At 40.5% G+C, this 16,212-nt stretch overlaps 1 protein-coding gene across 5 annotated transcripts in view; it reads left to right on the top strand.

Moving 5' to 3' along the window:
* Positions 1-12,490: 12,490 nt before the first annotated feature.
* Positions 12,491-16,212, top strand: part of ZFR (zinc finger RNA binding protein) — a 37,035-nt gene continuing 33,313 nt past the window's right edge. For all 5 annotated transcript variants that reach the window (XR_011921504.1, XM_072416563.1, XM_072416561.1 and 2 more), the window contains exon 1: positions 12,491-12,640. The gene's annotated coding sequence lies outside the window, so the exon portion shown is untranslated. The remainder of the gene's footprint in view (positions 12,641-16,212) is intronic.

The following is a 16,212-nucleotide window of genomic DNA, read 5'->3' as shown; positions in this document are numbered from 1 at the left end:
TCAAACATTTTTTATATTCATAATATCTACTAGAACCCTTGTTCGGACATATTTCTGTAAGTTACAGGTCTACAATTTAAAAAAAAAATTCATGAAAAACAGTGGATCACTTTTGGTACAGAAATCTAGACCTCAGTGTAACGCTCAGGTGGTTAATAATATTATTGTTAATAATAAACATGAAATAATAAACAAGGCACCGTGTGTTGTGTTGTGCTGTATTGTCTTTATGAGGTGCATTTGGGGAGAAATTTACAGGAATACAACCCAGTGCACCAACTGCTGTCTTGTGTGTTAAAGCAAGACAGGATTTATATGGCGCTAATATATTACACAGCGCTGCACATTAATTAGGGGTTGCAAATGACAGACGAATACAGACAGTGACACAGGAGGAGAGGACCCTGCCCTGAAGAGCTTACAATTTAGGAGTTGGGGGAAGAAACACACAATGGGAGGGAACTAAACAAAAAAATCGCACTCACCCTTAATCCTGTAGGTCCTTCGATGGTCCTTCCCGCAATCTGGTCCTGCATCATCAAGGAATTCCTCTTTGTCCCGGCGCTGAGAAAACACTGGGCGCCACCATCTTTGTTCTTCACTTTCTTGGTCTTCTTGGCTGGTCACCCAATGTCGCACTGCGCAAGTGCGAGATCGGTTGATGTAGCCCGCTGTAAGGGGGGAAAAAAAGATGCTGATCTCACTGCGCTTGTGTGAGATGGGCATCTCTTTACCTCAATAGAAAAAATGCCCCTTCTGTGCATGTCAAAGATTAGGGCATGGGCAGAAGGAGCACCCAGAGCCTCCCGGAATTTGTGATGTAGGTATCCCGGGAGGCTCTGCGCTCTGCCTAGGCGATCAAGACTAAAAGAGAAGGTGCTGCACCCTTCTGCAAAAAAAAGGATGTTGCCTTTGAAAAAAAAAAAAGTAACATTTTCCCTTTACATATATGGGTCGTCTACCCTATACTGTACAGTGAAAATGTTGAGTTTAGGTGCGCTTTAAAGAGAAAAGAAATCCATAAGGCTCACCTATCCACATTACAGCACTGGGCGCCGCTATCTTCCCATTCTTCTTCCAGATGGTCTTTGGCCATTTTGATTGACTGTGCTGAAATGACGTAGGAGGAAATTCGTCCCAACAGCTTTTCACTTTGATTTATTGAATATCGAAAAAAAATCTCTGTTTATACTAAGGTCCTACTTTGCGACATGTTCTAAAGTAATTTGATATTACATATTTGCATAACTGCATCGAAACACAAACCAGTAATACCTGCACTTGTCTCTGGCTCCAGGGTTTGACAGATCACAGACAAGTTTGTTACACACTTTACATGAGGATACAACACCATCTACTGGTTGCCAACAAACACACAAAAAAGAGCCAGTAAATGACCATATTCAACTTAAAAGTACAAAATACTTTAACCTGGGGAGGCAGGTAAAAGATATACAGGGTAAGCCCATGTGATCTTTCCCCCTTTTAAGTAAATGTTTAAAAAAAAACACAAGAAGGATGTTTTTAAGTATGTTAATTTTAGTCAAGTTTGACATTTTGTGCCCTAGGTTTAAAGTCAAAGCAGGTTTCCTGTATTCTTGGATAAAAAAGTACCTTGGTTTATATTCAAGTATATATAGAGGGGCAGGAATACATTTTTTGCATATAAGGCAGCCTGGATGTTCCAAAGAAAGCAATGGATACATTCACACAGATGTTGTACCAAAGTTGATCATCCCCAAGCCAATCCATGTGTTTTTCTCATTGTATTTATGTGACTATCATGGCTCAGTTGCTCCAACAGAGTTTTTGGATAATTGTCAGTCAGCAATCATTGATATATGTGTTCAGTCTGTATATGCATAAGTAAGCCATTAAAAACAGTCATGTAACTTTTCATTGGAAGCAAGATGTAATTTATATTATTTTAAGTTCATTTTACACGACGTAGAGCACCCTGTGGCAATCTTACGCTTAAGTCTGTATTGTTTTCAAACCCCCTGCTTCAATGGTGCATTTATTAAGGCCTCTGAATGGCACTTCCATAGCCTTCTGTTAAAAGTAAATAAACAGTTTGCACAGTTGCCTTGGCTTTACCAATAAAAGGACGGAAATAGGACCAATTAAAAAGTGAACCTAAACTAAAAAAACAAAGTCACAAGAAGGTCAAGCTAACTGACAAATGAGACATATGCAATGTCTCTTTGTCATAATATTATTAAAAATTAATATTATTAAAGCCTTTGCTCCTAGTGATATTGTAGAGCTTGTCTTTGTGCGTAGACAGCCAGCAAAAAGAAGGTAACTCTTCCCGGAAATGTGCCATGGAATTGGAAATGAAGATGGAGGCTTCCTCCTTTCAGATCTCGGACCCGTCATAACTTACAGGTAGGTGCACACAGGTACCTCTATGCCAATATTGGCAAGCATGTTGTCCATACCAGCTAATTATGGCAGAAGCTTACTACCTACCAATGAGTATATATTCTTTATTCTGCACAGGGAAAGAGAACATCAGTGACCAGTCTTTATTATTATTATTATTATTATTATTATTAATATTATTATTATTATTATTATTATTATTATTATTATTAATAATAATAATAATGATATTATTATTATTATTATTATTATTATTAATAATAATAATAATGATATTATTATTATTATTATTAATAATAATAATAATAATAATAATAATATTAATATTATTATTAATAATAATATTGTTATTAATAAACAGGATTTTTATAGCCCCAACATATTTTGCAGTGCTGTACAAATAGGGGTTGCAAATGACAGACAGATACAACTCAGGAGGAGGAGAGGACCATGTCCAGAAGAGCTTACAATCTAAGAGGTGAGGGAAGTATAACACAATAGGAGGGGAGGGGAGATAAGTAGTAGTGGAAAGTAGTGAGGGTTTTATAGGACAGAGGAAGATGAGTAGGCAAGTTTGAAAAAATGGGTTTTGAATGCTCTTTTAAATGAGCAGAAAGTATGAGCAAGCTGAATAGGATGAGGAAGACCATTCCAGAGAGTTGGGGCAGCTTCAGAAAAGTCTTGGAGCCAGGCGTGTGATGAGGTTATGAGAGAGGAAGTCATTAGTAGGTCATTAGGAGGCTAGGGGAGTATTCTTCTATCAGATTAGAAAGGTAAGTGGGACAAGAACTGTGGAGGCATTTGAAGCCAAAGCACAGGAGCTTGAATTTGATTCTAAGGTGCAATAAAGCCAATGAAAAGAATGAAGAAAACCACAAAGAAATGATTACACATAGTTACAGGTAATTTGTGTACATATGTACATTAATCCAGTATGAAATATTGCCAGCATCAAATATATGAAATATGTAAGAAGAGATATACAAAGCATGCCAAGTAATAATACATATTTTAAGGGTTGCTTTGTAAATAACCTTTAAAGAAGAATTGTGAACTTATCAGGAGCTCATCAATCATTAATTCTGAGGAGCAGTCGCCTTCTTCCTACTCCAATATCTCCTGTTTTCCTTCACAGAGGAAATAAAAAATGTTCATAGTTATTACCATTTGGCATAGCTCTCAAAAACTAATTAGCATGTACTAGAAGAAACCCTAACCAGCTGTCGCTGTTAAGGATACGCACATGGTGAATATGCAAAGTAATGCAAAATAATAGGAAAAAAAAATATTACTTATTTCTAATAATCTTTGTTCACCTTTCATATCAGTAATTAAAATGAGCATTCAGGTTTTTACTGTTGTGGACATTTAAAGGCAGAGTTTACAATCAGAAATAAATTACAGCTAAGCATGTAGAACTTTATAACATGAAAACATGAAAACTCTATCTGCGTGAAATAAGTAAAAAAGGCTTTCAAAGGAAAACAAAATCAAGAGTCTACTATTTTCTCAAGAAGAGGACACGTTTTGATAAAGCTGGCAATGCTAAAAGAAGTTTGTTATGTTATATGATTACTATATTGTTCTGTGAATTGTATTACTTTTAAACCTTCTCAATAAAAAAATTAAATTAAAAAAAAAGAAGTTCCAGATCTTGCATTGTTTATATTGGCACAATAGAAGCACAGATTGTCTTTCAATTGAAGCCTGTAATAAAATGCAAGTTCCACCCCTAAAAAATACTTTGCAACTACTGAAATACTTAGCATCTTTTATGAGTAAAAACACATTTACTAACTCTGTTATCGGTTTTACTGCAATTTGCAACATTAAAGTAGATCTAACCTTAAATAAATTTAATTTGATTTGCTAAAAATCTGTTTATAATTGGAATAGCATTTATGTAAATAAATTAAAAAAAAACGTGTAGAGTGCCCTTTGGAGTAGAAAGATCATTTTAAGGATTTAGAGGTTATTCTTAGTGCATTCTGCAAAGTTCTAGAACTTGGTTCTCCCCAGGGAGTGATAATTGGCTACCTTCTGTCACAGAGGAGGAACCCAGCCTTAGGAAGTTATCCCTGATTGATCGCTCAGGGGTATGGCAATGTTTGGTGCTTTTTAGGTGGACTTTTGACACAAGGTAAATATGGTACTAAAGGGGACCTGCACCATGGGTTACTGAAGAAGCTAAGGGAGTCAATGTAGGGCAGTAAACTTCACATGGATTGTGTCAAGGACTGAAAACATTTGCCAAATAATAGAAAATAATTTTATATAATTCATTTCAGGGTTGCTGGATCTCCAGTTTCATCCAAGATATTCTAACTTCTCCAGTCTTGGAGCGCTTTTATAAATCAGGTCTAATGTGTGTTAACCACCTGAGCGTTACACTGAGGTCTAGATTTCTGTACCAAAAGTGATCCACTGTTTTTCATGAAATTTTTTTTTAAATTGTAGACCGATCGGCGGACGATGATCGATGGAGGACGACGCTGGATGAGCACAGGGGGACCAGGTAAGTATGGATGTACAAAATCTCGGGCTTAACCATCCTTGCAGTTTTTTTTTGCCCGAGCGAAGGTCGGGCTTAACTGCAAGGTGGTTAAATCATTTTTAGTCTCTTGGAAACCCATCTGATTGGGTAATATCTCAGGGGCAGAGATGGTAGGACTGGTTTTGGATAAATTGCTTGCTTTGATAACATTTTAATATTATTACTTTTTAAATGAAACCTTTCAGGTTTAATTACATACCATTTTTTACACCCTGTGATATCATCCCTAGGGCCTTGTGCTTCTCCTTGCAACAAAGACAGACCAGGATACGTGGGCCTTAGACAGTAAGAGAGGAAAGATCTAGATCAGGGATGTCCAACAGGTGGATTGCAATCTACCCGTAGATCACAAAGGTAACTCGTGTAGATCGCGGAGCCCTGCCTTTCAAAATGAACTCTATCGCGCACAGCACAAGTTTAAGTCCAAGTTTTTATTGTTGGTAGATCATTTTGACTTGGTCATTTTAAAAGTAGCTCACAAGCCAAAGAAGTGTGGGCAACCCTAATCTAGATGATATTGGGTATCCAGCAAATCTTGAATGGCTTTCTTAAAGTCATTTGCTATTTGTTAGACACATTTCAGGTTTTTTTTGGATCACCAAAGTTAACTGATAAAAGTGTATCCTCTCCAGTCTTGGAGAGCTTTATTAAATCAGGCCCAATGCATCCAAACCTCAATAGGATAATCTCTGTTGGCATAAACCCATTGTCTTACAGGGTATGCCAGTATTTTCCAATGTAGAAGAATCAGAAGCCAATGGGCTAAGCAATTTACGGTAGATTCCTGGTTGAATACCGGACTCACTGACAGGTCAAACAACTTAGACTCTCATACTTGCTTACAGCCAGTGTTGCCCTTTAAATAGCTTTTCAAATCTTTAAATTGGCCTTGGTAAAAACACAATTATCTGAAGGACCCTGGAGAGAGCTCCACTTCATATGGAAGGAGGTGCAGAACAGTTGGAGCCCCCATCAAGTGATACTGAAACCACTCTTCTGTCATACCCAATATTAAGTACATTTCAAAAACTCATACTTTTAAGATAACACCCAAATGTGTGCAAATACTAAAAATAACAAAAATAATGGAATCTTAGTGAAGCTTTTGGTGTTGACCTCAACACAGGATGACTAGAAACTTTTTAATTTGGATTAAAAAGCAAATGGTTAGAACCGTGTCATGTTTTATATGCTGTTTGTGTGCCATTAGAACCCCTGGCAAAGAATTTATTCCTCCCACTCTGTACAATTCTTGGCTGAAGATATACTTTTGTCTGTGACTTGGATGTGAAAAGTTACTGTATGTTTCTCAACATAGTCACATCTACAGGACAACTTTCTGATCCCTGGATAAGACCAAATAAACAGCTATAGGGTTGTGCTGCACATGCACAGTTACCTAGAAGGCAGATGTGAACAAGCACCATGACCATGGATCTGTGGATGTTGATAAAGAATTTTTTTATTACTAGAGATAGAGATAATGGGCCTGATTTATTAAAGTTCTCCAAGACTGAAGAGAATACACTTTTATCAGTGAAGCTGGTGATCCAAAAAACCTGGAATAGATCTTGTCTAGAATTGAAAACATTTGCTAAAAATAGAAAATGACTTTATGAAATCTATTTCAGGTTTGCTGGATCACCCAGGTTCACTGATTAAAGTGTATCCTCTCCAGCCTTTAATAAATCAGCTTTAATAAACCAGGCCCAATGTACCTGCTATGGTGACAGATGTTTCATCAAAGAAGCTGTGAGACAAAATTTGAAGCACTGTGGAGCAATTTGTCCTTAAATTCATAGAAACTAGCTGAACTAAACTCCTTATAGAGCAATTTTTCCAATTCCCCTATAGGTCACTTGATTTGGTGATAACTTTGTCATTACTTAGCCTCCCTGGCGGTAACCCAGAGTGTGGCTCAGGGTAAAAAAAAAACAGCTGAAAGTGGTAACCAGCTCGAGGGTGCACCACCCAGACCACCGCGGACCACCAAAATGTTCTCAGTCCGCGGACCGTCAGTTGGCGACTGCTGATATAGAACATGGGCAGTGATGAGAGGGGGAAACTGACTGTCCTGTCCTCATCTGCTATCACAATCATGATGCTATTAAAGCATCACCACATTTTTAACATTATATAAAAGAGTGACTTTCCATTTTATATAATGAAAAATTGTTTTTTTTCCATTTTTTGGGGTGGACCTCTCCCCTTCCGCCATGGTGGTAAAAACTAAGGGGGAAATCCGCAGCCTCCTGCGATATTTGTGTCACATATACCAAGAGGCTGTGGGCTGCTCCTTCTGTGCATGCATCTTCAGAGGCTTTCTCATAATATAAAAAAAAGAAAAAAGTGCAAGGCGGCGCTACAGTTGGCATCAGAAAAAAGAAGGAAGCTGAGCCAGCATGGGACACATGTGACCTTAGAGTGAATTCACACTTGGCAGTAAGGTTGTATTTGCTGCATTTACCCCATTCTCACGCCAGGAATCACTGCTGATTAAAATACTGCTAGCTCTGAAAAAGCCCGGCACTTACCGCCTGTTACCAATCCCAGGTGCCTAGCAGTTACCAGTAGTCACTCGGGAACAGTAAATGACCCGTCTTTTTGCTGCTAATGTGAACTAAGCTTAACTTGTTACACCACATTGATCACACTATTACTCTACTTCAAGGCGTTACACTCTTAAAACTTAGAACACTAGGCCGTTGGATGAAAATACACAGCACTAGACAGTTGGGGGATAATACATAGAATGGAAAAATTAGACATACTAACAGGGCAGGCATTGGAAAGCTAGAACAAAGTATAGGGCGTAGGTAGAACACTGACACGAATAGGGGTTACTGGATACCTGTGGCATAAACTACAGGGAACACTAAATTTGCTGTGTCTTGCCCCGCCCCCTTTTTGACCACCCATCTATAGTTTTCCCCCACCCGGCTGAAAATAGTTTCTGGGGAGAACACTAATATACAGTTAGGTCAATAAATATTTGGACAGAGAAAACTTTTTTCTAATTTTGGTTCTGTACATTACCACAGTTGAACTACAGACTTTCAGTTTTAATTCAGTGGGTTGAATAAAATGATTGCATAAAAATGTGAGGAACTAAAGCCTTTTTTTAACACAATCACTTCATTTCAGGGGCTCAAAAGTAATTGGACAAATTAAAGCTGAAAATAAAATGTTCATTTCTAATTCTTGGTTGAAAACCCTTTTCTGGCAATGTCAGCCTGTAGTCTTGAACTCATGGACATCACCAGATGCCGGGTTTCCTCCTTTTTATTACTCTGCCAGGCCTTTACTGCAGCGGCTTTCAGTTGCTGTTTGTTTGTGGGCCTTTCTGTCCGAAGTTTAGTCTTTAACAAGTGAAATGCATGCTCAATTGGGTTCAGATCAGGTGAATGACTTGGCCATTCAAGAATATTCCACTTCTTTGCTTTAATAAACTCCTGGGTTGCTTTGGCTGTATGTTTTGGGTCATTGTCTATCTGTATTATGAAACGCCTCCCAATCAATGTGACTGCATTTAGCTGGATTTGAGCAGACAGTATGTCTCTGAATACCTCAGAATTCATTCGGCTTCTTCTGTCCGGTGTCACATCACGGATAAACACTAGTGTCCCAGTGCCATGGCAGCCATGCATGCCCAAGTCATCACAGTGCCTCCCCCATGTTTGACAGATGATGTTGTATGCTTTGGATCATGAGCTATTCCACACCTTCTCCATACTTTCTTCTTGCCATCATTCAGGTAAAGGTTGATCTTGGTTTCATCTGGCCAAAGAATGTTTTTTCAGAACTGTGCTGGCTTTTTTAGATGTTTTTCAGCAAAGTCCAATCTATCCTTTCTATTCCTGAGGCCTATGAGTGGCTTGCACCTTGCAGTGCACCCTCTGTATTTACTTTCATGCAGTCTTCTCTTTATGGTAGACTTGGATATCGATACGCCTACTTCCTGGAGAGTGTTGTTCACTTGGTTGGCTGTTGTGAAGGGGTTTCTCTTTACCATGGAAATGATTCTGCCATCATCCACCACTGTTGCTTTCCGTGGATGTCCAGGTCTTTTGGCGTTGCTGAGTTCGTCAGTGCTTTGTTTCTTTCTCATGATGTACCAAACTGTAGATTTTGCCACTCCTAATATTGTAGCAATTTCTCGGGTGGGATTTTTCTTTTTTTACAGCTTTAGAATGGCTTGTTTCACCTGCATGGAGAGCTCCTTTACCACATGTTGTGTGTTCACAGCAAAATCTTCCACATACAATATCTGCTTAATTGATAATGACATATCAAAGGAATTGCCCACACCAGCCCATGAAATAACCTTTGAGTCATTTGTCCAATTACTTTTGCACCCTTGAAATGAAGTAATTGTGTAAAAAAAAGGCTTTAGTTCCTCACATTTTTATGCAATATTTTGTTCAACCCACTGAATTAAAGCTGAAAGTCTGAGTTGTTTTATTTAAAATTAATTGTGGTAATGTACAGAACCAAAATTAGAAAAAAGTTGTTTCTGTCCAAATATTTCTGGACCTAACTGTATATATATATTATATATGGTACTGTACAGTTATATTACAGGTTTCAGTATTTTCATGCACCCTTTTTTTAATCGATTTTTGTGTTTTTTTATTTAAAGTTTATTATTAAATTTATTAAATATTGGACATATTTCGGTGAGTTATGCCTAAGAATTATAGGGCTACAGTGTAAAATATATTTTCATGAAAGACAATGTACCACTTTTATACATATAAATCCGGACAGAAAAGAACCGCCCAGGAGGTTAAAGTGGAATTAAACCTTTAAAATAAAAACTATTGCAATTTCAGCAAAAGCCGTGTTCATCCGGTTCTCTTCGAGGTGTCAAATCTTCGGCCATCTTGATTGGCTAGGCTGAGATAATGTATTTGTCCCAGATACTTGATATATCCTGCATCCTACACTGAACTTCACAAATTAGTGTACTTTAAAAAAAAAGCTTAGGGACAAGCAGGTAAGTATGATGTAATGTAAAAGAAACAGAGCCTTTCTTTTATGCAATAAAAATTCTACCTGCTTTTTTATAATTGTTATTCATGGAACTATAGTTCTGCTTTAAGATAAAAAGTTTCTTTTTTTTGGACAGTTACTTTTGTTACTGTTGTGTGTTTTGTTACATTGTGGTTGGTTTTTTGATGGGGCTAGTGGGAGGAAAAAATGTCCAGTTAGAAAGGAAGGCAATGGTTCTCATGGTGGATAGGGGGGCATTGTTGCTCAGGGAAACACTGGTGCCCATTGAGGGGAATATTGGGCACTGGAGCCCAGTAGGGGGAAGAAGTTGAAGTACATTGATGCTCCTGAAGGCACCAGTGCTAAAGGAGGGCAATGGGGGGGGGGGGACCTATTTCATAATGGGGGGAGAAGGGTAATATTGCTCAGGGGCACACCGGTGTCTAATGAGGGGAAAGTGAGGCACTGAAGCCCAGTGGGGGAAGGAAGCTGAAGGGCAGAGATGCTCACCGAGGCACTGGTGCTCAATGAGGGCAAAAGGAAGGGGGTACTGGCACCTAATGAGAAGGTAAAGAAGAGGGGCATTATTGATCACTGAGGGTAAGATTGATAATAATTATTCGAGCTAAGCTTGGTGCCCAGTAGTTGGGGGAAATGGGTTCACTGGTGTTTAAAGGGTGGATGAAAAGGGTTACCGATGATTAGTGGGGTAAAACTGGTGCTTAGTGGGGTGATATGAGGGACATTGGTGAACAATGGGGGTATGACTGGTGCTAAGATTTGAGGAAAGAAAAGGGTAGAGGTCTTGAACCCTAGAGGGTGAAAGGTGGACATTGATGCTTAGCTGGAGCACTTGCACCCAGTGAGGGGTGGAAGAGGATGGATAATTGGGAGAGCCTGGCACCTGTGAAAACCCTTTGGGTCCCTAACCTAAAAAAAATACATGGGTCAGGCCTTCAGTCTTTCCATGTCAGTATACCCAAAGGTAATAAAGCAAATCTAAAGTTCAATTTTTAAATTTCTATAATTAGACATTTATGCAGAAAAGGGACAGGCAATGCGCTGTCCCTTTTCTGCATAAATCAATATTGTATTAAATATCATCAACAAGAGGAGGAGAAAGAAGATAGCAGCACCCCACGGGGTAACAGGGATAAGTGAGTACAGGTAGCCCCCGGGTTAAGGACATTTAACATACGGACGACGTTTAAATACGAACAGGACTTCCCTGCTCGCTCTGTGCAGAACGGAGGCTTGAAGGGCAGAGGGGGCGGTTTGCATGACTTGCAGAAGAAATCTTTTGCTAAACACAGCTGAGGTTGTGGGTGATCTTAAGGACTGAGCTCTTCTGCAACTTCTTGTACCTCTTTATTGACCAAGACAAACTCTGCAGTTGTTTCTTTTTGCATATCAAAGCACAGCTTGCTCCAGAAGGTAATGAGAGTCTAGGCTCCATAATTTTTTTTGTATTTTTGCTTTGTTTGCAATTAACTTACAGTGAGGATTTTATACAGTAACTGACACCATGCTGCCTAATAATATGTTGAGACAAACATTTGCAAACAATGCAGATGCAAACAATTGCATTTACTAAATATTGTTCCTGTTCCGACTTTCGTACATATTCAACTTTTCTGTTTTTCGGGCATGTGCAGAAGGAGTCTTTAAGTGCAAAGATAAAAATTTGACGATCTCATTCATACGCAGTTAGATCGGCACATTTTTTTTTCATCCTGTCACCTGATCTCGTGCCTGGGTTGGGTGACGTAGGATTAAGAACAGGAAGAAGAAGAGAAAATGGCGGCACCCGGAGCACCGGCTCCAGAAAGAATGCCGTAATGACGCGGACCTGATGCAGGACCATCCCTGGATTTAAGGTTTTTTTTTTTTTTTTTTGCTGTTTTGAGTTTAGTTTTTCTTTAACCCCCCAACCGCTAAGCCCGTAATTTCTCGCACTAAATATTTTTGCTCTTTTGGATAACCCCGTATTTTTTCGCCTACACTAAAATCCCCACTTACCTGGTCCCGCTGTGCTAATCCAGCGTCGGTTCCGTGTTCCAGCGTCGGTTTTTATATTCATGATATCTACTAGAACCCTATTCGGACATATTTCTGTAAGTTACAGGTCTACAATTTAAAAAAAAAAATTTCATGAAAACCTGTGACGCTTTTGGAACAGAAATCTAGAAATCAGTGTAACGCTCAGGTGGTTAAGCACAAACATACAGTCCCTATCACTTATGTAACCCAGGGATTACCTGTATTGTGAAGTTAAAGCAGACCTATCACCAATATATTATATTATTATATGTGGAGCAGATTAGCCTAAATGTTTCTATGTGGAAATATATTTATCACAGGGTTTCTTGCTACAACATGCACAGAGTCCCTAAACCAGGCTAACAACACTCAGCCTATCTACTCCTTCTAGAATATTCCCAGTAGTGAAGCTGTACGTGTGCGTCGTGACGTCATTGGTTGGCAAACAGGTGTCGCAAGATCGTACTGAGCATTCGATGTATTCTTCAGTAGCTGGCTCCGCCTCTGCCAGCCACAAGATGAACGCCTTCTACTTTGGTTGGCTCTACGCACTGCCGGTGTGTGGCGTCACGTATTCCCCGCCCTCCTCAGTGTGGCGAGAGTGTGGAGCGGAGGACGTACGCTTTTGGTGTTGGAAAGAAGAACGGAGCAGACTTAAGCAGTACACGGGTAGGTGTGTGACCTCTATGGAGGGCGGAAATGTTAGGACAAGATAGAAAGCGGGAGAGAAACTGTGTGGGGTGAGTAGTCAGTGGGGAAGCAGGCTGCGGCCTAGTCATCACCGCTTCCTAGGCCTGGTAACTATGGCGCTCCGTCCTCCAGCACCTTCCCCTTCATGGAGGTGTCTGCATTCACCTCTGTACAGGCCGCATTGTAGGCCTAGTCAGGTGCTGGTAATAATTAGGAGAAGATTGCAGTCTTGTGTGTAAATGTTAGGAATTCCCCACCTGCTGGTAGCAGATCATTGCATGCAATCACAATGGAGACATCTGCAGAGGCTGCGTCCATCTTTACCACCCCACACTGCTCACATTTATTATTAATAATAAACAGGATTTATATAGTGCCGACATATTACGCAGCGCTGTACATTAAATAGGGCTTGCAAATGACAGAGTGATACAAGAAGAGAGGACCCTGCCCCGAAGAGCTTACAATTTATTCCCTATGACCCTTTGTGCTGCAATGCCTGAATATATCTCATCATACCTAACATGTCCCAAGAAAAGCAGCCTGTACTTCATTCACAAGGTTGTGTCCTAAGCTGACAACGCTGCGCCTCTATCACTATATCAAGGTTGTCACCCTGGTAAGGAAGTTACAGGCATGGCTGATATCGGCAGATCCAAACCAAAGAAAATAAAGCCTGCAGGATACAATTATTTGATTGGCAGGAGACAAGGAATGCTGGGCTACCATTCGAGTTTATTTTAGTACTGACATACACGGATTACCCCTTTTTTTAAACCAATGTGTATTTTATTTCCTAATCTATGTATGCTTTGTTCTTGTCATAGGTATAATCACTTAAATTGTGGTGTATGTGGGCAGGATGGTGGCTCAGTGGTTAGCACTCTAGCCCTTGCAGCGCTGGGTCCCTGGTTTGAATCTCGGCCCAGGGCTCTATCTGCATGGAGTTTGCAGGTTTTCCCTGTGTTTTTGTGGGTTATCCAGTTTCCTCCCACATGCAGTTAGGTTAATTGGCTTCCCCTAAAAAAGGATTGACCTTGGACTGTATTAAAGAGGAAGTGAATCCAAAAATGACCCAAAACAAAAATACTTCAATCCCGCATGGCAGTCGATCGGTCTGGAGGTTTCTTCCATCGGGTCCCGGCATCCGTATTCAGGCCGGTGCATTAGGTGCTGCCATCTTCTCTCTGTTCTTCTGGGTTCTTCTTCCTACGTCACCCGATCTTGCGCCTGCATCGGGATGGGAAAAAAACTTGCCGCTGTCACCGTGTATGCGTGGGATCTGCAATTTTTTTCCTATTGATGAAAAGGCTCGCCAAGCATCTCAGGCATGCGCCGAAAGAGCACCCAAGAGCCTCCCAGGATGCGTGACATAGGCATCCCGGGAGGCTTTGCGCTCCCATTTATTCTTGAATGCAATGGAGACTAAGAGGGAGGTGCTGCACCCCTTTTTTTTTTTTACCCTGGGTAGTTAAAAGTAAAAATTAACACTTACCTGGTCCCATCGGCGTCTTCCAGTGTCCTGCCATCCTTTCACAAAAAAAAAAACTCAGAATTTTTACCTTACATAAAAGGCTTGTCTACGCTTTGATGTAAAGTGAAAATTCTGCGTTTAGGTACGCTTTCATAAAAGTTGACCTTAGACTGTGGTAATGACATATGATTATGGTAGGGACATTAGATTGTGAGCCCCTTAAAGGGACAGCTAGTGACATGACTGTGGACTTTGTACAGCACTGTGTAATATGTTGGCGCTTCATAAATAAATACTGTGTAATAATATGTGGGTTTCCAATGCCTGTATCTGCAGGGTCAGGATGTAAACAAGCTCTTCTGTAAATGTTTTTTTTTTCTCCCCCAAGCAATCTGCCAGTGATGACACCAGCAGCAGTCTGCATGGAGATGTAGGCAGAGCCAGTATTGGATTATTTTGCTCAGCAGCTCCCTTGTGATGAGATTTCTGTTCATTCATGCGCTTTCCGTGACTATTAGAACAGGTTCAGTCCTACCTTTGGATTGATGGGTTCTGCATGGCTCCTTGATGAATTACACCACAGTGCTGGTTCCTAAAGAGGAACTATACTCAAAAAAACATAACAAAAACACACCTTCAATCCTGCAGGACACTCCGATCACTCCAGGGTTGTCCGGCATCAGGCCCCGCATCATCTCGACATCCGTCCTGTCATTCCAGGGGCCGCCATCTTCGTCTTCTCTTCCAGGTTCTTCATACGTCACCCGATCTAGGTGCGAGATTGGGTGCACATCCGAGATGCTCTGGCATGGACAGAGAGTCCCCAAGAGCGTCCCGGGATGCCTCCCTAGGCGGCCAAAAATTAGGGGTGGTGCTGCTTCCATTTTTTTTTTTTTTTTTTTTTTTTAAAGGGTGTTGCACCTAAAAAAAAAAAAAACAAAAAACAGAATTTTTACTTTACATAGAAAGGTTCTCTACACTTTTATGTTAAGTGAATATTCTGAGTTTAGGTACGCTTTAAAGGACCAGCATCTGCACATTTGACAGCTGGCAACAGTGAACAATACTGGTACAGCTCACTGCCACCCCATATATTTTCTACGGGGCTGTCACAGGGAGAAGCTGCATGTATCATCTCCCCAGAGGCAGCAGATCCCTGGCACGAGGAAGTGGTGTGATCATGACCAGTGTGATCATAGCCCATTGGTGAGTCTCGCCCTTTGTGCCTGTACAAGACGTCATGGTTAAATTCTTGGCATATACTTTACCTGCTCTCCTTGCAGGCAGGTGATTTTACTATGGTGAGATATAAACAGGCTGGAGAAAGTCTTTCTTTCACCCAGTGATCTGACTGCAACATTGTAACTTTGTGTAAATATCTGTGTTAGATCTGTAAACAAAGAATGTATGATTGAGTAATCTGTGATTCATTCTATAAAGCTACAAAGACCCATCAGATCATTGTCAACAGAAATGAGCCCTGTGCTTGTCTTAAGGTGCGTACACACTTCCAATTTTTATCGTTCCAATCGAACGACGAACGATCGATTGGGCAAAAAATCGTTCGTAAAAAAGTAACCAACGACGCCGACGAACGAGGAAAGTCGCTGGAAACGAACGACCGGACCGGCGGATCGGATTGGACGACGATCATTGAACATTGTTCGTGTGTACGGTCGTTCGTTGATCGTCCATGGTCAGAGCATGCGTGATGAACGAACGTCCGTTCACTTTCCTGTCGTGCACATAGTTCCTCTATCGCTTAAACGATCGTATCTATTGTGTGTACAATATCTACGAACGATCGTGTCGTTACCTCTATGTGCAGGATCGGTGCTATACGATCGTTCGTGTATATCGTGCAGGGACGTTCGTCGTTCGTTTTCCGACGATAATAATTGGAAGTGTGTACGTAGCTTTAGGCGTAAATCTATCTTGTGTACAGTGGTCCCCTGATGTTGTTTATCAATCTGCCCTGGATTGATGAGGGACTGATTGGGAATGACCACAGTGCGCTCCCATAGAGGCGAGTATGGGGATGTTGCATCAGCCTCCCCACTTCTCTCTCTCTCTAGAT

This window comes from Pyxicephalus adspersus, chromosome 6, assembly GCF_032062135.1.
Source record: "Pyxicephalus adspersus chromosome 6, UCB_Pads_2.0, whole genome shotgun sequence".
Taxonomy (NCBI): domain Eukaryota; kingdom Metazoa; phylum Chordata; class Amphibia; order Anura; family Pyxicephalidae; genus Pyxicephalus; species Pyxicephalus adspersus.
The sequence above is the reverse complement of the archived record's forward strand: the minus strand, read 5'-3'. Positions and strand labels throughout refer to the sequence as shown.